We start from the raw sequence: 27,463 nt of genomic DNA, 5'->3' as shown, positions 1-27,463 counted from the left end.
CCAGGAAGTCATGAGTATCGGTTGAATACAGAAGACGTAAACCGGAAGCGACCTTCTTGCAAGGGACTTACTTGACTAAAGCGCCGCCTTCAGTATCAGGGGAAGTAACTGAACGATATCCCCCACTGACAAGCAGCGACAATTTTTTTTAACGTATTTCACTCCAGTAAATTATCACATATTATTTCTCTCACAAAATCCTATAACTCATGGATTAGCATAAAATAAAAATATTTATTAAAAACTCTAAAGAAAAATTTAAGTAAATTGTAAAGGGGTAAATATAGTATAGTTACAGGTATCGATACGGAAAAAGTATCGATTCATCGATATATCGGTTAATCATTTCACCCCTTACATATAAATTGAGAATATCATCAGGACTTTCCGTGATAACAATCGTTCAAATAATCCTTGTTTATTTAAAGATCAGACCACGGAATAGTAAAACATATCTTTAATTTTTCTGAAAGAAAAGTAAGTATAAAATTAAACAAATGTTCATAGGTTGCTTAGTACAATACTGTGAAATTAGTTGCATACAAAACCGATTCCCCTTTGATCATTAAAGCAATTCGGGTGTGACGATATCGTGAATAGGTACCTAAATGAAGACAAATAAAATAAACGATGAGCAGTTGAAACAATAAGTACAGAAAGGTGGCATATGGCAGGTGTTCTTTTCAGGCGGAGATATTGCCAGATAAGTGCAAATATCAGTCGGAAATTAAATTGGCTTTGTTTGCTGCTTCATGGCAGATCATGAAGATGCTAAGGCCATTGGAGTAAAACGTACCTTACCAAAAGACACGATACAACCGCCAATCTACGCTGATCTGATGTCAGAAATCAAACCTGCATCCTTTTAGTCGCGAGCCTAGCAATCTAACCATTGAGTTATAACGTAAAGGAAATGCAACCAAGAGGTCCTAAAACTGAAGATCTGGTATGAAAGTATATTTTTTCCCATTTATGGATTAAAGTTTGTTTTTAATTGGATATTTCTTTTTTCTTTCAGTTATCTGTACACACATTTACAGTGAATTACTTTTTCTGAAGACTGATTCTCAATAATTTCAAATGTGTCTTGATATTTACTAAATGTAGTCCACAGATCTCTATACACGTATCTCTTTAACAATAAAACCGCTGAATATTGAATATCTTATCTTCAATCAGTAGCGTCACGGGGGTGGGGGGTGGGGGTGCGTGGTACGGACCGCACCGGGTGACACCATCAGAGGGGGTGACATCAAAATGACTCTATACAATTTTTGAATTTTTATGCAGGAAGGGGGTCCATGAGGGTGACACCATGAGTTACAGCACATGACTGTCTATACAATTTTTTAATTTTTCTGCAGGAAGGATGTCCATGGGGGTGACACAGTGAGTTACCGCACTGGGTGACACCAACCCTAGTGACGTCACTGCGTAGAATATATAATGTTACTGACATAATGATAGAATGTTCAGTTCCTCGGTTATAATTCTGTTTGGATTTTCCCAAGGATACTGTTTTGGGTAGAACTGTTGAAATCTTACGCGCTCAGCGATATTTACCTCCACTCTGTACGCTGCAACACTATACAAATAGCTCCTTTTCAACCTAACGTTGCAGTGTAGAACTGCAGCTTCGCCTGAGCTATCACGTAACAACTTTAAACTGATAAACATATTTATTAAAATGGTGATATCCTGTAATAAATATAATATTTAATGATCGCTTAAATCATTTCACTATCCTATATTAATAAACTTATGGAAATTAAGGTTCCCTTCCAAGGCTGAATAGTACAACTTCGCCTTAGAAGTTTCCTACACTATGAACTGCTGCGCGCGCACGTGCGCGTGCGCGTATTTAAATCTCGTAAACTATTTGAATGTGTACCACAAAACAAACATCATTTAATTATGACGGTGCATCAAGAGACTTCAATTTGATCTTTAATGGATGCTATTTTACGTACGTATTTCACATGAGTAAAATCTATCTAGGAAAAGAAATACATATTTAGAGCACACATGTACATTACAAAAAGCATGACAACATGTCAAAGATTACATATTTAATCGGTTCATAGTGTACTCACTAAACTCAGCATTAGCAGACATATTTGTATTAACGGTCTTAAGGGTCCCTTTTCAGAAATAATGATTGCGAGTACAGCCTTTCGAAGCAGAGAACCAGCCGTACACTCTCGCCATTTAGCGAGATATGAACGACTTCACTGTTCAGTTAAAAGACGGCTTTCGTTTTAAATGTCTTAACGTATCATGGATTAAATTATTATAAGAAAAGAACTGATGGTAATTTTTTCCCGAGTATGACATTAAGATGTAACCTATATATATGGTTTAAATTTGCCAGAATGTCAGCTGCGATTGCAAAAGTTTATAATCCATAGCAGAAAAAAACACCACCCTATTCTCAGATCCATAAGCACTGCTATTACAACGCTTCTATCTTTCTTTAAGGCAAAATGTTCCAAAATATAAAACAGCAAGCTCAAGGTTAAGCACGTATGTTCTGTGGACCACAGAGAGCGAGCGGTGAAAAATATCGCCACACATAGTCCTCGCAATCCGTCATGAATGCACACAATACAACCGCTGATAAAAAGAATCATTTACCAACACATTTGCATCCAACTATAAAAAGGGATTATTGTGCAAAATTCATGATAAAAACATCTCAATAAATTACTGCTGAAAGAACGAATAATATAAAAATGAAAACATTGTTGTAAACATGGAGACAAATCGTTTTCTCTGATCTCTTTTCGTGTCCAGTAGCGAGGTTTGTTCGTTGTTACTTCCAACAAAGATATTGGCCCATTCAATTTGAAGTTATTAAAGATGTTCATCAGTTTCCAAAATGTTTGGTTTACGTAAATTATGCATGCGATTCACTAACACTACAACATACATGTAGTAAGATGTTGTAACGCTACAAGATACATGTTGAAGGATTTAAAAGAGCGTTACAGTGGCATAGTTCCGCTTTCATAAAATGTCCTCTAAAACCTGTGTATGGCTTCTCCATCGGCTGCAAAGGTGTCGCTACTAGTCCACTCACATGATCGTCGTCACCGGACAATTTGTATCAATGACAACGAATTCCTTATACAGTCATCCAACAGGATCATTGAATAAAGGTACTGTCGTCATAGCAAGGAGGGGAATCGCTGTAAGCATGAGCAATGAAACCGTGCAGCACACCATTGCCGCTCCCCCACCTGGTTTCCTGTAATAAACATAATAAAACTATATATATATATATATATATATATATATATATATATATATATATATATATATATATATATATATATATATATATATATATATACACACACACACACACACACACAAAGACAGAGGGGATACTGTTCTTACGACCCTGTGATCTTAAACCACGTAACAGAAAAGAGCGACAACCAACCAACACGTTTCGTAAATTTCAAGAAATAACTTATTTTCTGATAATACGGAGTGCATTTTAAAAAGAAAAGAGCTTAAGTATTGTGAACTAAATCTCAACTAGTCATAAACGTTCTATCATAAGTTCAAAATTATAGAGTGTTTTGAATGAAATCCATGGTGTTACGAATGAATTCCAATCTTCAATGTGTTGATATTTCTGTTACCTGGAATACTCGATGTGCTAACAGTCTTGATGTATCGCAATGATATAATCTATAATGACTTTCATTTAATTGTCAATAATCATAAAGTATGCTTTAGTCAGAAAAGTAAATGAGCGTCTTGCAATTCCAGTGAATAATTTAAATAAAATAATTCTCTCAACTTAAATATGAAAACAACTGAAATGAAAAATAGGAATGAATGCAATAAGAGTGTCCGGATCAGGGTTAAAAGTTTATTTTCAGAACATTCTAAGCTGTAAACAAGATATTGTCTCTTACTAAAATTCTAAAAAATGAACATGGCATTGATCAGGCAGATTAGAAATTTCCAATGGGAAAACTAATGCCCTGAACTCAAATCCCAGTAAACTAGTTTACCTGCAAGTAATAATTATCTTAAAATATAATCTACAATCATGGACAAATATCTGCTATGCAATATGTTGCTTACAAAATTAATCTTACAATCCACAATCATGGACAAAGTAAACCAACAATAAAGATATACATAATATTGTCATACTGTCACTGACCTATTACCCTTGCTCCACGTGCTTGAGAATAGGATAGTTATGGGCATATAGCGCAAACTGTATGTATGTTTGTACGCAAGCACGCACTTATGTATGTATGTATGTATGTATGTATGTTTACACACACACACACATAACAATTTATAGCTTATTCCAAATCAAGGGTAAAAGGCTAGTGTACAAAGTATGGCAGTATGACAGGACACGAGTATTAGTAAGATGACATTTTAACACATGTATTTTCTTTTTGACTAATCATATATGTCACTGCCATTCTCTCCAGTTTCAAAGTCTAGCTAATAGCGCCTTAGCGATGTGCGAAAGGTGCTTTATCACAAGGTCCGCATGCTGGGGGCGAAGGCTGGAAATTGTGGAGTGTTTAAAACAAATTATAATTAAAGCAGATTACTTATAAGTAATTTGATTTTTCAAACAATCCTGTATTTTTCTATGAATATTTAACATAATTTCTTCAGTGATATAGAAATTAGATTGGGCGTGGTGGGGTGTAGAGATTGCCATCATTTTGTACCGGTCCCGCACAGCCCTAAAACCGCTGTTAGTCTAGTACTTCCACAACAGAAACAACAGACTTTATTAACTGTACCGCTTTGTATCTTTTAAAATTGAATAGTTTCTGCGTCCTATTAAAATTCACCGAGGCAAAGGAAAAAGACGTAAAGCCTGTGTGCGACCATGACTTCAGAGATGGTAAATTCAAGAAGCATATGATGATCTTTTGCCGAGCTTAATAATGAAGATCACATAGGCTTTACCAATTTTGTTAGGAGGAACATAACTTGTATTATATAACCAACTCTCCTGTTCGTTCTCATGCAAAGATTTAATTCTTCTTTGTTCTCATCTAAGCAAATGGTAGATCTTTTACTAGGTGTATATGAGCTGCTGCGGCTTAAAAAACGCAACCCATCATTCCACGATTTATTTCCTGACTATGTCTGTTTTCACAATCGTATCATGTTTTGTTCCGCCTGTCGAACATATCAGCCTGATTAACGTCTATGTACAATGTGATTTGCTGTATGTATTGCATCAGCTGTAATCTTCCACACCATGTAAATCGACCTTAGTGATTTATTAGAAAAGTTGTTTATATTTATAACAGCAATGTGATGACGGAGGACTGAGAAGTCCAAAATAATAAATAATAACAGTACAATGAAGCATACCGACAGAAGGAAAGAACGTACGAACGGATTAGTGTGTGTGTGTGTGTGTGTGTGTGTGTGTGTGAATAGAAAAACGAATACACTTTGGTTCTTGTTTAAAGGCACTGTTTCGGCATTTAAATAATGTTGACATATAAATGATTTAACATATAATGAGGTAAGATAAATTAATGAACTTTTCTTAATTATACAATTAAGCAACATGGCAAAGTTTTGATGTTGAGAAGATAAAAAAAATAAATACAAACTTCAGAAACGAAAAAGTTATCTCAGATGATGGCAAATGTAAACGTTGATGATTCAGTATTCGCTCTGGGGCAACCGAAAAAAACAAACTTAGCAGTACCAATATGCACGCAGCACATGCAGTTGTTAGACTAATTGGGATGAGTACTTCTTACAGGTATAGTGCACGTGATCTGTATGTTCTAACTGGTGGAGGAAGAACCACCGACCTACGAGAAGCTACTGGCAAGCTTTCTCACTTACCAACATTAGCCGAGCCTGAGACTCGAACCCACGCAGACAGCGGTGAGATGGCAGTGATCCGGAACGGTGAGCGCTTTAGGCCACTCGGCTACTCGCGGCCCCTCCCCCCCCCCCCGAACTTTGTAACAGTACAAGTGTGTTTAAATAGCACAGACACCGTAACTATATATAACGTTTTCTGTACAGTGAAGAGGCTTTAATTTTTCTTTCTTTCTTCCATGTTCATTAATCTGTGAATTCCTTGCAATTAAAACTCATTTCAATTTATTGCAATTCAATTGAAATTCACGCCTATTCGTTTGGCTGGATGGAAAAAAAGGGTGCGGGGCTTTTTCTTCGTGAAACAAAGCTTAATTAGCAGCATTTCATAGTGAAATAAAATCCTTGACGTAATTTGGCAAGTCTCTACCCTCACGCACCTCCACCCTTCTTAGGCGTAACTAGTATAGCATAGCTTCATAAAGCGCCGCAGAGTTGACCAATTGTGATAGATGGAATCTGATTCGTCTGGTGTGTTTCGACAGAAAAATTCGTTGCTCATTATTTTGAGAAAAAATATGTATCGTGTCAATAAGAGTTTAATAACAAGCTCATCATAACTTTCTAAAGGATTCCCAGCCTGAGATGTAGATAAAAGTATAGATACTTTAACACCATGGTCATATTCAAAAACTTATCTGATGCCATGCCAAAATCTTTTTTTCGTTGTAGGAGTGAACACACGGGCTTTATCCTATTAGATAACGGGGGTAAGATGACATGCCAACCCATAATGTTACCATTCCATCAACAAAGGTAGTAAAACAAACAGATGAGGCTGTTTGACTTCCTTTATTCTTAACAGCGTATGACTGATGCAGTATTTATTCTTTATTCTCGTGTGACATTGATAATGAATACAATCCTCCCAGACTGGAATAATTGTTACAGAACCAATATGTATTGGAAATGCAATGGTATAATTTATTGGCAAGATTTGTCGTAATTAATTCAGAGATATTATACAATCGTGGTACTGTGAATATTAAATCATGATTAACAGAAAGATACGAGTAATCCGAATGATTATATGTACCGGATACAGGGTTCTATCTCAGTCGGAATGTCGTCGAATTTTTCCATTGCATGCTTTAAAAAAATAGAAAAAAGGAAACGAAACAGTAGACTGTCATCGGAAGGAGTCGATGATATCTCGAATGGGCTGAAGCCCAAATAGTAATCTACACGCTTTGGGTTGTTTCAACCATTGAGTGGAAATACTATAGTAGCCGTCGCTGCATATACAACACTTTCTCGCATCTTTGGTGTCAATCAACGAATGTATGCTGTTAACTGCCATAAGCTTCCGTCCGGACCACTTCGGTTATTTACGAGACAAGGACCCACCGAAAAGTATGAATGCATCAAAATATTATTTTCATTCGCAACTTTTCGTCCTTATAATGTTAATCGAATCAACGAAATAGTCGAGGCGGTCCGAATATACCGTGGTGTCCTTCTTACCAAGAAATTTCTGATAAACAAAAATGTATGACTTTTGTGTAAATTACTACGTCAAAGGCACTTTTGTGTCTCGCAGAAATATACCATGTTGTCTGAATGATACAGTACCTTGTTTTCCAAATGGAGTCATGTACACATCATACACTATCATAGCCTTCCTTGTGGACATCTCAAGTGAGATCGCTGAGATTACATATTGTTAGCATTTCCAAGTTATTTTTAAAAATCAAAATAGAACTTGTCTTGCTGAAATTGTTCAAACAATTATATCAATGTTATTATAATGCTTTGTATACCGTTCTCTTTTGCATAGAGTTCTTTAGTATATGACTGATTTCGCCGTCATGTTATGGCGACATTCGCCTTTCTATACTATATTCACTCTATCAAAGTATATCCGAAATGGAATTTTTTCGAAAACCCACAAGATGTTCCAATTGGTCCGAATACTACAATCATGGATTGAATCAGAATCCTCATGGTTTTGGTGTTTTACGACACAGCAACGCAATTAGGTCAATTAGTGCCGATGCTATTCGAGTATTGTGAGTTGTCCAAGGACACCTCATGGTTGTTAATACAGGCTCAGATTCAAATAAGTAAATGTAGATTTGGACTGCCCTCAAAGTAAAGGCAAGAAGTAAAGGTTTGAAGGGTCAAGTATTTTGCGGTGTATGTATAATGTTACTAATGCATTATTACTGACAATCATAACAATCTAATATGTTCATTCGAGAGCTGTCTGACTCGGTTTTTATCCATTTTGACATTAGTTACTATAAGTTAGGGCAAGATCAATGATAAGATCTGAGAAAACCAAATGATTTCACTTATCGGAAACGATTTATTGTCAAAATCATGGCTCAGCATTGGATGTTATGCAAATAAAGTAAGTAGTGTGGCTAGGTTTCACTCCCTATAATATTCACGACAACAGCCATGGGATGCAGTTATTTACCTCAGCCGTCTCTACCAAAGCACTTTTCCTAGCTGTTTCAAATGAAGATATACCGCTTATTTACTCTGCCGTAACCAGCTAAAGATATCTTAATCTTAAGAATAATATATATATATATATATATATATATATATATATATATATATATATATATATATATGTCAGTGCTTGGAGTAATGCTGCATTACTCCCTTATACAAATAACAGCTAAACATATCTTGTTCCAAACATTTTATTTATTTGAGGGGATAGACAGCTGAATCGCAAACCAGACAAAATTATTTACTTTTTTTCGTATCTCAGTGACTAAATTGAAATTGAAATCAGAACACCAATTGTTCTTGACGTGATCACTGGACTCTGGCCTATTTCATGCATATTTAGCCATTATCATTTACAATATGTCAAGAAAATTATACAGTAATCGTAAGGTTTGTTAACAAACTAAGGAAGATGGGTGAACGAGATATCTGGCGGTTATAATGAAAGTTGCCAGCAACGTATTCTTATCTTACTATGTTAGTCATCTTTTACTAATTACGTGATTCAGTCAACAGTGGTAATTGATCTCATCTACCAAGATTTGATCACTGGTGGTGTCGAATGCGGAATACTGTAACTGTAACTGGTATTGAATTCAGAGGAGTGTAACTGTAGCTGTAGTCAAATGCAGAGAACTGTAGCCATCTATAACCGGTGTCGAATACATATGACTAACTGTAACTGGTGTAGAAAACAAAGGACTGCAGTTGTAACTGGTGTCGAATGCAGGACTGTAACTGTAACTTACGTCGAATGCAGAGGACTGTAAAAGTAATTGGTGTTTAATACAGGAAACTGTAACGGTAACTGGTGTCGAATATAGAGGATTATAATTGGTGTCCCATGCAGAGGACTGCAACTAAAACTGGTGTTGAATGAAGAAGACTGTAACTGGTGCCTAATGCAGATCATTATAAATGTGATCTGCGTCGAATACAGAGGACGGTAGATGATCTCTAATACATTGTACTGTAACTATAACTAGTGCAGTGGTCTTTAACTCATAAAGGTGTGGAATGCAGAGGACTGTAACTATAACCGGTGTCGAATACAGAGAACTGTAACCGGTGTCGATAGCAGCGGATTGTAATTGCAGCTGGTATCTAATGCAACTGACTATAGCTGTATATAGTGTCGAATGCAGAGGACTGTAACTGTAACTGGTGCCAATCGCAGATGACTGTAAATGTAACTAGTGTCGAATGCAGAGGACCGTAGCTGTTATGAAATGCAGAAGACTCTAACGGTAGCTTGTGTCGAATGCAGAGAACTGTACTTGTGACTAAAATGTGTTGAATGCAAAGAACTGTAATTGTACATGTCATTGGTGTCGAATACAGAACATTCTAATTGTAACTTACCTGGTGTCGAACGCAGAGAAATGTAATTGTAACTGGTGTCGAATGCAGAGAATTATAACTGTAGCTATAACTGGTGTCGAACGCAGAGAAATGTAATTGTAACTGGTGTCAAATGCAGAGAATTATAACTGTTGCTATAACTGGTGTCGAACGCAGAGAACTGTAATTGTAACCGGTGTCAATTGCAGTCGACTGTAATTGGAACTGAAACAGTAGCTGTAACTGTAACTGGTGTCGAATGCAGAGGACAGTAACAGTAACTGTATAACTGGTGTCAAATGCAGAGAACTATAACTATAGCTGTAACTGGTGTCTAATACAGAGGACTATAACGGAAACTGGTGTCGAAAGCAAAGGACTGCTATTGTAACTGGCAGAGGCGTATTAACCATTAAGCAGACTAAGCACGTGCTTAGGGCACCAGGGCCAAAGGGAGCACCACAAAGTTGAGAAAAGGGTGAAAAGAAGAAAAAAAAAACGAATGAAGATTTGTAAAAACAATTTGATAAAACTAGTGCAAATTGATCATAATGTTCTGTTTCTTGATCATGGTGCACCCTAGGGTTATCTTCCCAGGTGTACGTGGAAAGAAGGGGGGCACCAAGATTTATCAGTGCTTAGGGCACCAGTGAGCCTTAATCCGCCCCTGGTAACTGGTGTCGAATGCAGGGGACTGTAACTGTAGCTGGTGTCTAATGCAAAGGAATCTAACTGTAACTGATGTCGAATGCAGAGGACTGTAACTGTAACCGGTGTCGAATGCATAGAATTGTAACTGGTGTCTAGTACAGAGGACTGTAACTGAAACTGTTGTCGAATGCAAAGGACTGCTATTGTAACTGGTGTCGAATGCAGGGGACTGTAACAATAACTGGTGTCGAACGCAGAAAACTGTAAATGACGTCGATTGCAGATGACTGTTACAGTAACTCTAACTGGTGTCGCATGCAGAGAACTATAAATGTAACTGTAACTAGTGTCTAATGTAGATGACTGTAACTGCACAGGGTGTCGAATGCAGTGAACTGTAATTCTACTGTAACTGGTGTCGAATGCAGAGGACTGTAACTATAAATGGTGTCTAATGCAGAGAACTGTAAATGTAACTGGTGTCAAATGCAAAGAACTGTAGCTGTAACTGTAACTGGTGTCGATTGTAGAGGACTATATTTGTAACCTTAACTTGTGTCGATTGCAGGGAATTGTAATTATAACTGGTGTCGAATGCATGCAGAGGACTAACTGTAACACGTGTCTGATGCAGAGAACTTTAATTGCAGCAGTAACTGGTGACGAATTCCGAGTACTGTATCTGTCATCCTACTGATGACAGTGTAGTACGAATGCTCTCGTTTTCTGTACTTTTGCTAAACTTAAACTTTCTTGTATTTATCATGTGTCGTCATTACAACCGAGATCTAACAAGAACGCCGTGTGCTGCACATTATACTCGACCCTGTGTTTAATAGACCAATATGTAGACTTTGGCATGGCACGATTAACTCTGGAGATTATTTAGAAACGGGTCTCAGTCACCTAGACCAATAATAAACGTATTCAATCTTGAACTAAACTTAATTTTTAGAAACCATTATTTTTGTATTAGACGTACCTGGACCGTGAACTCTGACCTTTGGACCAATAATCAATAGGTTTCTTTATTACTCCTAGTCCAAGCCATTCACAAAGTTTCGTCAAGAAACTTACTGTGGAACATAGCAATATGACCTTAAATTTCAATTTTAAGTAGACCAAAACGAGAATAGTTTTTGAAACTAACGAGGAGCGCTAGACCACGCTCAAAGGTCGCTGGGCAGTGCGAAGTTAATATTGTTAATGTGTATTGATAAATCTATGGTTGTGTGTTTATGTTGGAATACGGCATAAATTCAATTACTTTGATTCTTGTAATGTGTTCTTTTTATTATTAAGCCAAAGGTAGAAAAATAAAATGAATATATAATAAAATGGTTACAGGGTTTGTATGGGGAAAATATGAAATCGTTTTCTTGGAGTAATACTGCACTCCCAATGCCCAAGGTGGTGCAGTATTACTCAGAAGAAAAAGAAGCTCGTTTATCTTTTCACATACAGAAGAAGTAACCAGCAAATATTAGTCGGAGAAATTTATTTCCTCATACCACCTTTATCACCACAGTGGAAATATCACTTTTGGAATTAGTTTCTTTTTCCAATTAGGAAGTATATCTGCCCTCAAATTATGTAATCCATACATGAATTTCCATATTTAGGCCTATTTAATCTTCTTCTTCTTGTCTTTCTCACTGTCCCTCCCTTCTCCTTCTTCTTCTTTCACCCCCATCAGAATAAACATGTCTTGAAATGTGTCAAGACCGTTGACTCTTTAGTGTATGTGTGTGTGATGAATGAGACGGCGCCATCAAAAATGCCTAAAAATGAATCCCAAAGTACAAAAAATAGGTTACAAGTATTAACTTTATAGAATCAATTTTCTACTTCAATCATGACAATTTCAGTGACTGAAATTACATGACATGCTGCTATTCCATATTCTGTGCCACCCATAACTAAAATACGCCTACTTCATTAATACACAATACTGCGCAGGTGTTTTGTCCCAAGTCGGCAGAAAGAACGAGTTTGATATGGCGTAGGGATACGTCAAGGCAGTCAGGCCTAGACTGCATGTTAACAATTAACGTTCGAAGGTAGAAATAAACATTAAAAAAATAGAAACCAAAGTCCGTACAAGTAAACGCATAATCATTCAAATCTGTTGTTTAATGATCTTACGGTCTGAAGCCCGTAGCAGCGTTCTGTCATGCTTCTGTAGTACCCCAGTACTGCACTATTTACTGTATCAGAACAGCATGAGACGAGAAACGTCTTAACGAATGTAAAGGTCTGTTCGTTTCCACATGGAAACAGTCATTATTTATACAGTTTTAAGCCTTATAAGTACAATCAAAGTTTGTAAAACGTCGCTGTCATAAAAGTTTTGTAAAATTTCCTAACTTGTTTTTATACATGCAGTAATGCAGCCGTAAGTCGTACTGACACATAATGGAGAAATAAATCATGCAAATAGAAATGTTTTGCCTTAAGAAATATATAATAATAACAAACTCTACGTGTTTTCAGTAGATATGCAACTCGTGAAACATTTTTTCCACTTTACTCCTGGATTATTTCTTTCAACTATTAAAAATGACCCAAAATAAATATCCTCCAATATATCATTATACCGAAATACGCTAAATAACAATTTAGCACTAAATCACATTTCTATTTTAATGTCCGCTTCGTTTATACTGTCCACTAAATGAATCGACCCACTACATGTTAGACTCACTACATTTTCTTAACCGCTAAAGTTCCGTACGCACTAAATGGATTATAGTCGCTTCATTTTCCGGTCTTCTACATTTTAAATTTTTTCATCCGACGCTCCGCCACATTTTATTACCCGTTACATTTTCCTCGTCCACTATAGTTAATCTACTGTCCAATCCGCTCTGTATTATTATCTATTGCATTTCCTGTTCCAATCTTCTATGTATTGTTGTCTACTACATTTACTGATCCAATCCACAATGTATTGTTGTCTACTACATTTACTGATCCAATCCACAATGTATTGTTGTCTGATAATTTACTAATCCAATCAACAATGTATTGTTGTCTACTACATTTACTGATCCAATCCACAATGTATTATTGTCTACTACATTTACTGATCCAATCCACAATGTATTGTTGTTCACTGCATTTACTGATCCAATCCACAATGTATTGTTGTTCACTACATTTACTGATCCAATCCACAATGTATTATTGTCTACTACATTTACTGACCCAATCCACAATGTATTGTTGTTCACTACATTTACTGATTCAATCCACAATGTATTGTTGTCTACTACATTTACTAATCCAATCCACAATGTATTGTTGTCTACTACATTTACTGACCCAATCCACAATGTATTGTTGTTCACTACATTTACTGATTCAATCCACAATGTATTGTTGTCTACTACATTTACTAATCCAATCCACAATGTATTGTTGTCTACTACATTTACTGATCCAATCCACAATGTATTGTTGTCTACTACATTTACTGATCCAATCCACAATGTATTGTTGTCTACTACATTTACTAATCCAATCCACAATGTATTGTTGTCTACTACATTTATTGATCCAATCCAAAATGTATTGTTGTCTACTACATTTATTGATCCAATCCACAATGTATTGTTGTCTGCTACATTTACTGATTCAATCTACAATGTATTGTTGTCTACTACATTTACTGATCCAATCCAAAATGTATTGTTGTCTACTACATTTACTGATCCAATCCACAATGTATTGTTGTCTACTACATTTACTGATCCAATCCACAATGTATTGTTGTTCACTTATATTTACTGGTGTACTACAGTTTTACACTCATTACATTTTCTTGTCTACCGCATTTTCCAGCCACAACATATTTTGTCTACTAATCACTTCATAATAAAGATTATTCATACGTACGAGACATACATACATACATACATACATACATCTCACTACCGATACATACATGCTGTTACAAGCAAGAGTCTCTGCTGAGCGAACACCAGCGTGACCGTGGCTTAAGTGCGTTATTTTCCCTATTTTTTTCAAAGACGTCAAGAGAAAAATCGTTGACAATATAGTTTAAAAAAATTGGCGAATACCACACATATAAATTTACTAATCATCTGATGAACATACATCACGAAACTTTAATTGTATACTTCCATGATATTTGCTGTTTCATGTTTGTCTAACTCTTCAACAAACGTATCCAAGCCTGATGTTAGTAGTTCACAATGTGCAACTTTAAAAAAAAACACGACCAAAAAACCAAATTCAAAGAACTAATTATATCTCATTTTACTAGACATGTGTGCCTAAAATAGCCAGAGAACTTATGGAGATTCCATTTTACGAAACTAATTCAATGCTGTCATAAAGTCTCATATAATAATGTATATTATGACGTCTGCTTCTAGAAAAAGGCAAATCACTCGGGCTAAGAAATATCTTTCCAACAACCACTCTCCTTAATCAACAAATAATTCCTAAAATCTAACAACGTTATAAATGGAGAAGTAAATACAAATAGCAAATACCCAATGTTTATTACATTACAAATGCATACAGTACATCACATACATACATACGTACATATGTGTGTACGTGCGTGTGTGCGTGCGTACATACATACATAGTGACGAATACCCCAAGTTACTAATATTACCAAGATTTTATTAAAATTAGTTTTCATATCCTCTCAGACACGTACTCAAGAGCGTGAAGTCCCTTGGAAAATGCAATTTTGGCGCTAGTTCACTAATCCTCTTGGTTATCACTCAGGGAAAAGAAAATAGTAACCAGCTGGAAAACATCAAGGCTTACCCGTTGATTCTGCACTAAATGCTATTGGATCGAATATGCAATAAAAATTAAAGAGCAGATGAATTCAAAACATGTGGCACATACACAAACAACACTAGCTGATATAGTGAGCGCTGTCAAACCTTTAACTGAAAAATCAAAAGTAAAATTAGCGAAACGGGATTATAGATGCCGACTCAGGTGGTACTTTACTGCGGAAGCATTTGTTGGACTCAGCAGAATATTCGACCCATAACAAAAGTAGTGGTATCCAATCGACTGGCTTAAAGCAAGGAGTTGCATTGAGTCTATACACTTAACACTTCTCCAAATGAAGAAGTTTTCTTTATCAAAGACAGCGGACGGCGTTGTTACACCGGTGATCGTCATTACTCGATACGAGAATACTCGAGAAACAACGACAGGGGCGAAAGGCTACCAACTACAATTAAACCAGGTACTGCGACAAAGGCAGAGGTTAAGGGTTATAAGTCTATCGATGTTCTCACAACCAATAGAAATACGGGCCTCAAAAACGTATGAAAAACTGTTGAATTCGTATGTCAAGGGTATCAGTACATAGATCGAGAGAAGAGATAAGAAAATGTATCAGAAAGCACGTTGGAATAAAGAGGGTAGAATGAATAGACTCCCCAAATTTTAAACATTGGCATGTTAGAGAAGGAAGTGACACATTCACTGTTTTAGTCATGTCAGACGAATATGATTTTGAAAAAGCTTTAGGGGAAGGTTATGACCATCTTTTGTATGGGCAAACGAACGGTACGAGACCTATGTCGATAAGGAAATAGGCATTATTGGCGAATTTAGATTATGGTTGAACATTTAATAATCTTTGCAGTACTTTTGATGATAACCACTTCTTTGCGTCAACAAATGTCTCCATACATTTCGTTGGATGACATGGAACGTACAAAGAGTTATGTATGGTTCACCTTACCTGTATCATTTATTTACTATAAACGAGGTAGACATCGCAATGCCTACTGAGCACTGGCGTATGCCTGATTAGATCAATTTTTTAGACATTAAACATCCCGAGTTCAAATCTTTCTAACGCTCGAGCAGTAGGGTCACTGAAATGTGAAGAAACAGAAAGTCGATCTGCGTTAATTCGTCATCGATCATCTGGTTACGATAGAGTTTAAGGTGTAGAGGTAATATGGAACGATAAATGTAAATATTTTGTTTCCGGAACCCTTTTGCCATCAACTCATTTTCTAGTTGCATGTTACCTCGAAATAATACAAGATTTGAAAGACCTATTTGATACGTTTTATAAAGAGGGCATATCCATACTCGCTGTAGATTTAAACGACCTGTTAAGTTCACTGTTTAGCTCCAAAACCAAGTGTTTAACAGCAAAAGCAAGAAATGATAGTCAAGAAATATTTTTGTGCGATGGGCATTTAGTGCCTTTTAACAGTCAGTCCGTATCCAATGAACCTGAATTACCTTTTTCTCAGCCAGTGGTAAATTTAAATCTCTAATGGACCAAATACTATAGTTGCAACAAAAAAAAACCAAAAAAAAAAAACAGTTCGACTTTATGATTAAGGCCAATATAATAGATGACCATCCTTTGAATATTGCTGATCACCATCATCATCATAGTCAGGCCATTTGTACATAGTACAGCAAGGGCCAAAGAGCGTATAATCAGATCTTTAAATTGGAAGAAAGCCTCAACAGAACATATACATAGGCACAAAGAAGCAATACGCAATGATTTTTATTGCCTTTGCAAAAGGCAGAAAGACGGACGAATGTCGAGATTGGCATTAGTATTCAAGACATGATAAACATATTCCAGACGCGGCTTCAAACTTTTTGTCCATTAATAGGTTTTACACTTACGCTGACCGGTATTGAAAACTACTAAACGCAAAAATGATTTACACGGAAATTCGGCAGAAACGTAAAAAATGGATCTATAATGGTAGGCCAAGAAGCTGGGAATATTTGCCATACACGAATTAAAAGAAAGCTAAGAAATTGTTTGCAACAGAATTGTTGAAAGCTAAAGAAATGTAGGATAGAGAACAATTCAACGAGCGCATGAATGCTGCTGAGACATTTCTACGTTGAATAAGTTTTTACTGAAGAAAATATATAAGCAGGATTGCACTTATGAAAACGAATCAAACTGAATAATTATTGCACGCGACCTCGACTCGATTCGAAAGTTATGGGTAAATAATTTTTCTAGTTTGTCATTATCTAAGAACACTTATCCGTAAGATGCGAGTCATTGCCAGATGGTCCTAGCGGAGGTTGGTAAACACAGCAAAGAAACACGTTCCCACTTTGATAAAGTTGTTGATAAAATTCCCACTAGAGAAGAAATCCGCTCTGCAATTAGTTCTCTCAGTATAGATAAGGCTTGTGGTCCCGACGGTATTGTTACAGAGCATTTACTTTTTGCGGTCTTTCCAAAGCAGACCGAGAAGTAACCGCGCCACTTTAAACAAGGCTTGGTAATACCAGTTTTTAAAGCCGCGAAGAAGAACAAATAACGTATGAGAAAATATGAGGATATAACTATAGCCCCAGTGTTTCAGAAATTCCAAGAAAAGATGAAATGCACTAGAAAGGTTATCTTTTGTAAAAAGATTTCTTTTCGAAACCTATTACAGCGGGGTTTTAGAAATAACGTCAATAGTATAATACAACTTTCTGTATCAAGAAAGTTATGTAATGTTATATGGATAGAGACTGTCCTGCATATGTTACGTTTCTAGATAATGCTAATGCATTCAACTAGCACAGCGAATTATTTTACAAGTTGCGCAGACTTTGAATCCAAGGAAAGACCTGGTGTATCATGAAATAGTTGTTCTAGAGCGTGACAAGTTCTGTTTTATATGCGGGCAAACTGTCTGAACGTTCCGATATCATGCAGGTATAGGTCACGGCTGCGTCTAGTCTGCGTGGTTCTTTCTCGTGCTGATAGATGGTTTGATCACCGAATTGGATCAAACCTTGCGTGGTCTAAAAAAATTACTGATCACCGGCTGCCGTGTGTCTCATTAGTGGACAACATCACCCTAATGGCTAATTCGCATCGTTCGATGCAACATTTGCTTAATACAATTTCTAACTACGCGAGAAGGTGGAGACTTAGATATAATGCAGATAAAGGTTGTACTGACAAATCTCTAACCCCACCAGTCAAAAGTTAGAAGTAGGTTGGCATACTTCTAACATAAGAGGTTGTTGTTGTTGTTGTTGTTGTAGGGTATAACGCCACTTTTCAGCACACGGTAGGCTATACTTGGCGGCCAGTATTAATGGTGGAGGACGAACCCGGGAAATTCCCGGAAAGAACCACCGACCCTCGAGAAGCTACTGGCAAGCTTTCTCACATATCCACATTGGCCGAATCCGAGACTCGAACCCATGCAGACAGAGGTGAGATGGCACTGATCCGTAACGGAGAGCGCTTTAGACCACTCGGCCACTCGGGGCCCCCTAACATAAGAGGTAAAACCAAACTACGCAACAGAAAAAAACATACCATAAAGGCAAATATTTGTTAAACTCCTTTTAGGGTCTCCGAGCGGCCGAGTTGTCTAAAGCGCTCACCATTACGGATCACTGCCATACCTCAATCTGCGTGGGTTCGAATCTCGGGCTCGGCCAATGTGGTAACGTGAGAAAACTTGCCAGTAGCTTACCATGTTGTTCCCGACTTTTTCTCGCGTTCTTCCTCCATCGGTTATACAGGCCGACAAAAATAGCCTATCTTGTCCTGAAAAATGGCGTTAAACCCCATAACAACAACAAATTCATTTCATGTTATTGGTACCAGAGACGATGTAATAAATCCCTTGACAAATCATAAAATCTGGAAAAGAATTATTCTAACTTCAGTTCTATCCGAACTATGGTCAGGCATCCCACATTCCATGATAGGAAATCTCGTGTTATGTCAGATGTATACAGAGAGACGTATAGCAAGCACTAGATAAATACTAGCCTACACAGAGACCACGTGCAGTACTTAAAACGAATTTAGTCAATGGAAGCATACATAGCTAAGGCGAAATTATCCTTATTCAACAGACTGTGCGGGAGCGAGTGATCATTTGTCTGGAAAAAAAAAAGATATTCACGTTTAAGCCAGTATTTGACAACCCATTATATCAGTCGGGTTTTGTACCAAACATTGATAGAATAACTAAGAACTGTGGTATGGGAAACGTTCTTTCAAATTACTCATTAAACGCCCAGCCAGAAGGTAAAAGAGCTTGGAATCTGCAGATTATTGATGTCATTCAAAATCATGACAAAACTACATGGAGAACAAATATGGAATTACGGGATGACTTAATTCACTTCAGAAAGATTCATTTCGATTTAAAACCATGTGACATGTGGTTTGTCTGAAATAGTGAAAATATATATCATGTCATTTGTTAAATCTATGTTATGTAAACGCTGGAAAAGAGGTTGATGACAGAGTGAAACAGTTTAATTTAGGTTGCGATATGCTACTTGGCAGATCACTACCAGGCCCGGCCAAAGGGCAAGGCGAACGGGGCAACCGCCCTGGGCCCCGCGCTTTCAAGAAATCAACTCCGCAATGCATCTTTTTGGCCTGGGGCCCCGCACTCATTGCTTGCTGCCTTAGGCCTCCCATGCTGCCTTGGGCCCCGCACATCCTAGGGCCGGGCCTGAACACAACGTGCTCTTTGAGAGAGAGAAATTGACACTTTAGCGGCGGGAGACCAGACTGACTTATTTGGAAGCAGGGTTGACTGTTTCTAGTCTATTGATGATGTGTTTGGATAGACTAATAAAGGTGACATCGAGCGGTATAGCTTCTTTTGACAATAAGACGAATGCCCTACTTACAGCCCACATCAACATGTCCTAACATAACACCGAAAAAGTAGTATATTATCGTTTAATAAAACTAAATCTGTTCAAAGTCTTGCAATAAAAGTCCGCGAATCTTGTATAACAAGCCACGGAGACGTAATGACCTATATTACATTTACTACCACATATTGCAACCTCTTGTTCTCTTTAACCACACGGGACTTGTTCCCTGTTATTCCTACATCTATTAGAATCTCGTTGGATTATTAAAATATTTGTCAGTCATTCTTTATTATATATATATATATATATATATATATATATATATATATATATATATATATATATATATATATATATATACCGGAAGATTTCAGTTGTTATTGTCTCCCTTTAATAATATAAGTGGTATTTGGCCTAAGAGATCAGCCGCTTGTTATAAAGTACGTCTTACAGGTGCTTCCCAATAAGGTCACTAGCAGACGATATTCTGCGCGTTTTACCTGGACGATTGGCAACCTGGCAGTTTCTCCTATATCTGATCACAAAATTTTACCATTTTTAACAAATGTCACTGAAGCAAAGTCAACTTACAAATCACAAATATGGATACTGACAAAAATCTTAACTTTTATTCTGTTTATGTATGTAATTTTCGTAAAAATATTATGAGATTCAATGAATTTATTTCAACTTCCAAACTCCATATAAAGTCAACGGTAAATCTGCCAGTTGAGCACAAATATGGCGGCTGATGACGCCTTTCGGGAACTATCTATTCAAGAAAAACGTTTAAATTAGAAACCAAATCCTATGGAAAATTATTACCAGTTATGACGAATTAGGAAATACACATTCGTCTGCAACCATCTGTGGACATTTTCTCATTGTCATTCAGTCAGTCAGTCATATATACATGCATACGATAACGTGCATACATTTGTCATGTAGTAAGACTTACACATATTGTTACCATTTGTATAAGTTTTCCGTCATCAAGCAAATGTTCAAAAAAAAGTCACTAATATGCTACTCAAAATGATATTTAGTTTTGATATTTCGACAGACATATCTGCATGATTGTGTGTATTACGATGTTTCGGTTTTTATAACAGTTATCTGAGTCAGTACTTCTCTTACATGTTTTACATGAATTCAAATTAAAATACAAGATGGAATTAGAGTTAAAAAGCTTGAACTTCCGAAAGAAAAATAGGGGAAAAAATGCAATTAGAAAAAAGAGAAACAAATGCAAATGTAATTAGATAAAGAGGAGAGAGAGAGAGAAAAATCCAGTTGCAATTGGTGAAAGAGTAAGAACAAATGCAGTTACAGAAAGAACAAAGGCAGGTAAAGAAAGAAGGAAAACAAATGTTATTGGAAAAAGAGGAGAGAGAGAGATGCATAGAGAGAAGAAAGAAATGGAATGTCAATTTAGAATATGAGAATTAGAGCTGGCAAGTAATAAAAAAGCACATTCCCACTTTACATAGAAATTCAAGTTTTGATGTTACTAGGAATACTAGGTTAGTGCCCCCTTTTAGACAAAAAGAATTAGACAAATATTTTCCTCATTTTGAAAAAATTGCTGAAAAATTGAAATGGCCTAGGGAGCATTTGACTCTATTACTATAGAGTGAACTTTTTGGCAAAGCCCGATACATCTATTCATCCATGTCAGTGCAGCAAAGCACTGGCAATGACTTGGTAAAGGAATGCATCTTAAAGGGTTACGAGTTAGTCCCTGAGGCTTATCGACAAAAATTCAGGAACTTTAAAACAGAAGCTGAACAAACTCATGTCGAATTTGCAAGAGAAAATGAGCAGTTATTTGATAGGTGGTGCTTAGCCAAGAAAGTTGATCAAGATTACGAAAATCTAAGACAATTCGTATTACTTGAAGAGTTCAAGAACTGTGTCCATAGTGACATTAAAACCTATTTTGATGAGCATAAGGTCTAAAACTTGGAAAATGCTGCTTGTTCTTCTGATGAGCATTCCTTAGCTCACAACGTTTCTTTTGTAAGTAAGTCTTCCACTCAGCAGTCTTCTGGTAGAAATATATTTCAGCCTAATACTTCCAGATGTTCCTACAAGAACACACACAATCTTCCATGACGCTAAAATTGTAAATTCCACACCTTTGAAACAACACCCATACAGGATGAACCCTCTCAAACAGGAATAATTGAAAAAAGAAATTCAGTATTTACTGGAGAATGATTTCATAGAGCCGACCAAAAGTAACTGGAGTTCACCATGTATACTTGTTCCAAAACCAGACAAAACTTTCCACATGTGTACTGGTTATAGAAAAGTGAACAGTGTGACTAAAACAGATTCATTTCCATTACCAAGAATCGATGATTGCATTGATAAAATCGGAAAAGCAAAGAATGTCACCAAATTTGACCTTCTGAAAGGATTTCGGCAAGTTCCACTGACAGAAACGCAAAGGAAATTTCGGCATTCGTGACTCCAGATAGATTTTGTCAATATAAAGTGATGCCGTTTGGAATGAAGGGTTCACCAAGTACTTTTCAACGTTTAATGAATATGATTACGTCTGGTCTAGATAATTGTAATGCTTACATCGATGATGTCATAATCTACAACGACACTTTGAAAGACTATTTAGCGATAATTCGGAAATTCTTCGACAGACTCACAGATGCAAGTTTGACAATTAATTTATCCAAAAGTGAGTTTTGCCGTGCTTGTGTAACATTTCTAGGATATATCGTCGGACATGGACAACTTAAATCTATAGATGCTAAGGTCAAGGCTGTCTGTGAAATCTCTGTGACTATCAGTAAAAAGCAACTGATGCGATTTTTAGATATGGTTGGATACTATCGGTAATTTTGTTCCAATTCTTCCATAATTGCTGAACCCCTGACAAATTTATTGAGCAAGAAAATAACGTTTCTTTGGTCTGAAAAATGTCAGGAGGCTTTTGATAAGTTAAAGGCCATACTTAAGAGTACATCAGTTCTTACAGCTCCAAATTTCAGTCAGTAATTTAAAAACTGTCTGTTGATGCAAACGATGTTGGGCTTGGAGCAGTTTTGATTCAAGAAGATAAAAATGGTGTTGATCCTCCAGTGTGCTTTTTTTCTAAGAAATTAAATAAGCACCAGAGAAATTAGTCTACAATCGAGAAGGAATGTTTGGCTTTGATATTGGCATTAGAACACTTTGAAGTTTACATCAGTTCAGCTCCTTCTCCGATTATTGGGTTTAGTGATCAGAGCCCCCTTACTTTCATTGGCAAGACGAAGAACAAAAATCAGTGATTTTTAAGGTAGAGTTTGTTGTTACAGGAATATAATATTGACATCAGACACATCAAGGGAAAAGACAACTTAATATCAGATGCACTTTCCCATGTATAAAAATATATTATTTCATTTATACTTTGTATCATTCATAAGATTTCTTCTTATGTTATTTTGTACTATAAGCTACATGTATAATTGACCTATGTTAAAAAGAAAGCTTTATTATATAAATCTTTCTTTTTCTTTTATAGGGGGATTGTTATGTATATTTAATTTAATTGTTTGCCTTTTAATTTTTTTTATTCCATTACATGATATTGCAATTTAACATTCTTTACTAGATTTGACATTGTCCAGAATTGATTTATTTTTAATTTTTGTGTAATCTTTGTTATATGCTATGCTGCGTAATTAAACATTGTACATTGTTGCTGATAAACAACTTTTTAAAAAATTATTTATCTTTCTCAGAGTAAGAATCACTAAGTTGAGTCAATGTCAAACCTGTACAATGTGACAAGTAGCGTGTGTTAATTAGTAACAAACCTCTACGTTTTCCAGAAGGATGAACTTTTGACCCTTATCTGGGAATCTGTTTTGCGTCTTAATTAAGTGTATAACCTATCTTCTGATAAAAGTTCTATCATTCTGGCTTAAAACATTTGACACATTAAGTTATATTATGTTGTGACCAGTTTGGGCTGAATTTTTATTTTTCTTCAAATTATTGAATTTAAGTGATTGTTTTCCCTGGAAATACAAAAGTGCTCTTATATAATTCTTGGACAAAGTCATTCATTCGAATTTACACAGGATTCAAAAACTGGAATAATATTTTTCTGTGATTCAACAAGACACTGTTGAACACCATTACACCGCTATTACATACGTCATCGCCTTCCATCTTGAATGTTATCGGGATTTGGACTGAGAGTCATTTTAGAATGTTTCCTTGATAAGACTTGTGTTTTTTAATTCTTGGATAATTTTTGGATTTAAATCGTAAAATCTTAGGTTCTTTTTCTCATTTTTTCCACTTTGTATTCTTGGGAAATAAAATATTTGTTTAATATTACAAAGCGTGTTGTCTTCACTCTTTTCTGTTGCTTGTTTTAAGAGCACATACTCGTAACAACCTAAAAAGCATACCGTTAGATATTCTCAATTCAGTTGTCTTACATAAATCAAGCAAACAATTACCAAACACATTTGAACCTTATTTCGTAGAAACTCTCAAATTAACGCTATCAATATCAAATTCAAAGTAGATTTCTATGCAAATGGTGGGTGAAGACAAGAGAGTTGGAAAATGGATAACCTGTGACAAGAGCTCTAATTGACTATCTAGTAACAACTTTACGTGGTTTCCCATCGTTAAAATTTTTTGAAGTGCTTCGTTTTAATCCTTTGTTTTTAGACATTCACTGTGCTCTAATATACCAAATTAGACGTAATCAGCTGCATGTACTTGACGATTCCATCACAGAAAATGGAACCAGAAGATCGTAGGAGTCCAGAAGCAAAATGAATCCATGGCGAATATAAATTTTCAGTCTCTGAATTATATCGATTGTGAATTTTCAGGAACTTATAAACGAAGATAATAAAACACGAGACGATGTAAACAGAATCATCAACGACATAAGTAACATTTCTATGATTTCTGCTGAACCTTCATTTTCTCATAAAGGGCAGAGCAGTGAACGTTCTACGAATGCACGTAAGAAAAAGCTGACTCAAAACATATGGTTTTGCAATGAGAGTATGAAAGACAGAAAAATTACCACCTGTACAGGAAAGTAAACAACATTAGAAGAAAAAAATGCAGAGAGTCAAGCTCATACGCTAAGAGCTAGTAGACAGTATAAGAAATCTTGCAACTAATTACTCTCGTTATATGAAATTATTGCAAAGGAAATCACGCACTTTACAGTCAGAATATTCAAAGAGATATTGGAATATGACAAATAATGTTGGCAAGAAGAAACATATTCAGAACACTGAATAGCAAGAATATTTTCAATAATTTAGAAAAATAAACTCGGCGGATACATATATGGCGACGACCGAATAATAACAAAAACGGTGTAAGCGGCGGATATTGTCGATAACTCGAGCTTCAGTGACCAAACTACAGTTTGAGAAATATTAAAAGTTGTTAAGAATCTGAAAAAAGTAATCAAGCAAATTAAATTAATAATATATTAAATGAACATAAAAAGCGAAATTGCTCAAATATTAAATGTGTATGTAAAAGTTTCATACCTTTTAGAATAATAGCTTCTTACCCGATGGCTGGACTAAATGTGTTCGTGTGACAATTCATACAAATAAAGATGACAAAACCGATATGCCAAATTATAGACATGTTACTACATGTAGCTGATGTAGTAAAGTTACAGATATATAAGATTTAAATTCCTCGATGATAATAAATTAATGACCCAAGTTGGATTTAGGAATGTCTATTTCACAATAGACAATTTTTTTCAGCGTCATTGTATCAGACATTGTAAAAAGAAAGTTTTCAAACTTTTGTTGATTTTAAAAATGTTATGGTTGTAATGTATGGAAATTTCAATTATGGCATTAATTGTATTCGGTAGACATAAGGCGAAAGTATTTTAATGCTATACTGTGTATTTTATAATGATATCAAATCATGTGTTTTTTTACATAATGAATTTTCCCGTTTTATCAATTGAAAAAGTTGTATGACGGGGGGAAACTTATCTCCAGTATTGTTCTCCTTATTCCCAAATGACAAAGAATCCCTTTTACTTATAAATGAATGTAGAAGTTGCGCTGTATGCTCCAAACAAAATGACTTTTGTATATTTGCTGAATGTCATTTTGTTTTAATACGGTGATGACACTAGAGGCGTTGCAGATAATCCTGCTGACATGCAACATACCCGCTATATGTTTAGTAGATATTGCGTTAACTGGAAACTAAGAATCAAGACAGTAAAAAAGCATTATTGCATTTGGTTTAAAAAAAAGTATCACACATACAAATTTAACATAAAAACGCCTATATTGATATTGTAGATGAATATAGATAAGTAGATCTTTTAATTCACAAGAATGGAAAGTTCACCAATGGGCTGAAAAATATAGTATTCATAGCTGATAAAAGTATGCAGTAACTTTAAAAGCGTATACTAAATTTAGATTTGCCCGTTGATTATCAGATCAAACTGTTCGATCAGACTGCTGTACTGATTTTAACATATGCTTATCAAATTTTTGGAGATTTTTAAGATCTGATATAGTTGAAAATAAATATCCTTCCTTCCTTAGAAGTGTACTAGATATCAAAATATATACCCCTCTATATATGGTCTGTTTCCCTTTTTTATTAACATTAAGTGTCATAGGATAAAGTATTGGGCTAGATTATTTAATTCTTCTGAAGAAAAAATGTCTTACCATATGTATTTTCTCTTATACAACCATTTTTGTGATAATTCCTATGACAACAAACTGACGCTGGAAGTCAAATCTATATTAAATGATGCCGGTCTTAGCTACATATGGAGAACTCAAAGTTTTGTGTCATTTAAATGGTTCACGAAATTGCAGAACTACGACTAAAAGCTCAGTAAGGTAAGCTTGGACAGCTAAAGTCAATTAACTTAGATTAAGAATATATATATATATATATATATATATATATATATATATATATATATATATATATATATATATATATATATATATATATATATATATATATATATATATATATATATATATATATGTGTGTATATATATATATATATATATATATATATATATATATATATATATATATATATATATATATATATATATATATATATATATATAATTAGAACAACAAATGATAATTTCATGAAATAGTTGATGAACATCACTGTCGCGTTTCGTGTTCTTACTTTGACGATGAAGGACAAAACATTATATCTCATTTTTTACATTTCAAGGACTAATGTTGATAAATATAAATAAATAATGAATGGAGGTAATATATAGCTCTTGGAAAATATTTGCAGGTTCTTAAAATGTGTTTTCCGAAGTTTGTAATCCCTGATAAGCATTCTGTTATGATCTCTAAATATATATTCATGCTCATTTTCTTATAGACTTCATGTGTTGTAAACTTTACACTCTGCGTGTAATAAAATAATGTCCTCTCCTGCCATCATTTACAA

General features: G+C 35.5%; 1 long non-coding RNA gene across 1 annotated transcript in view; it reads right to left on the bottom strand.

The window, feature by feature from the left end:
- Positions 1 to 1,934: 1,934 nt before the first annotated feature.
- LOC149807717 (uncharacterized) overlaps positions 1,935 to 27,463 on the bottom strand; it is a 43,353-nt gene continuing 17,824 nt past the window's right edge. The window contains exon 2 of the long non-coding RNA XR_016423322.1: positions 1,935 to 3,247. This is a non-coding gene — a long non-coding RNA (uncharacterized LOC149807717). The remainder of the gene's footprint in view (positions 3,248 to 27,463) is intronic.

The sequence above is a fragment of the Sinohyriopsis cumingii genome, chromosome 1 (genome assembly GCF_028554795.1).
Source record: "Sinohyriopsis cumingii isolate HCF-2022 chromosome 1, ASM2855479v2, whole genome shotgun sequence".
Taxonomy (NCBI): Eukaryota; Metazoa; Mollusca; class Bivalvia; order Unionida; family Unionidae; genus Sinohyriopsis; species Sinohyriopsis cumingii.
Note: the sequence above shows the minus strand (reverse complement) of the source record. Positions and strands in the feature narration are given on the sequence as shown.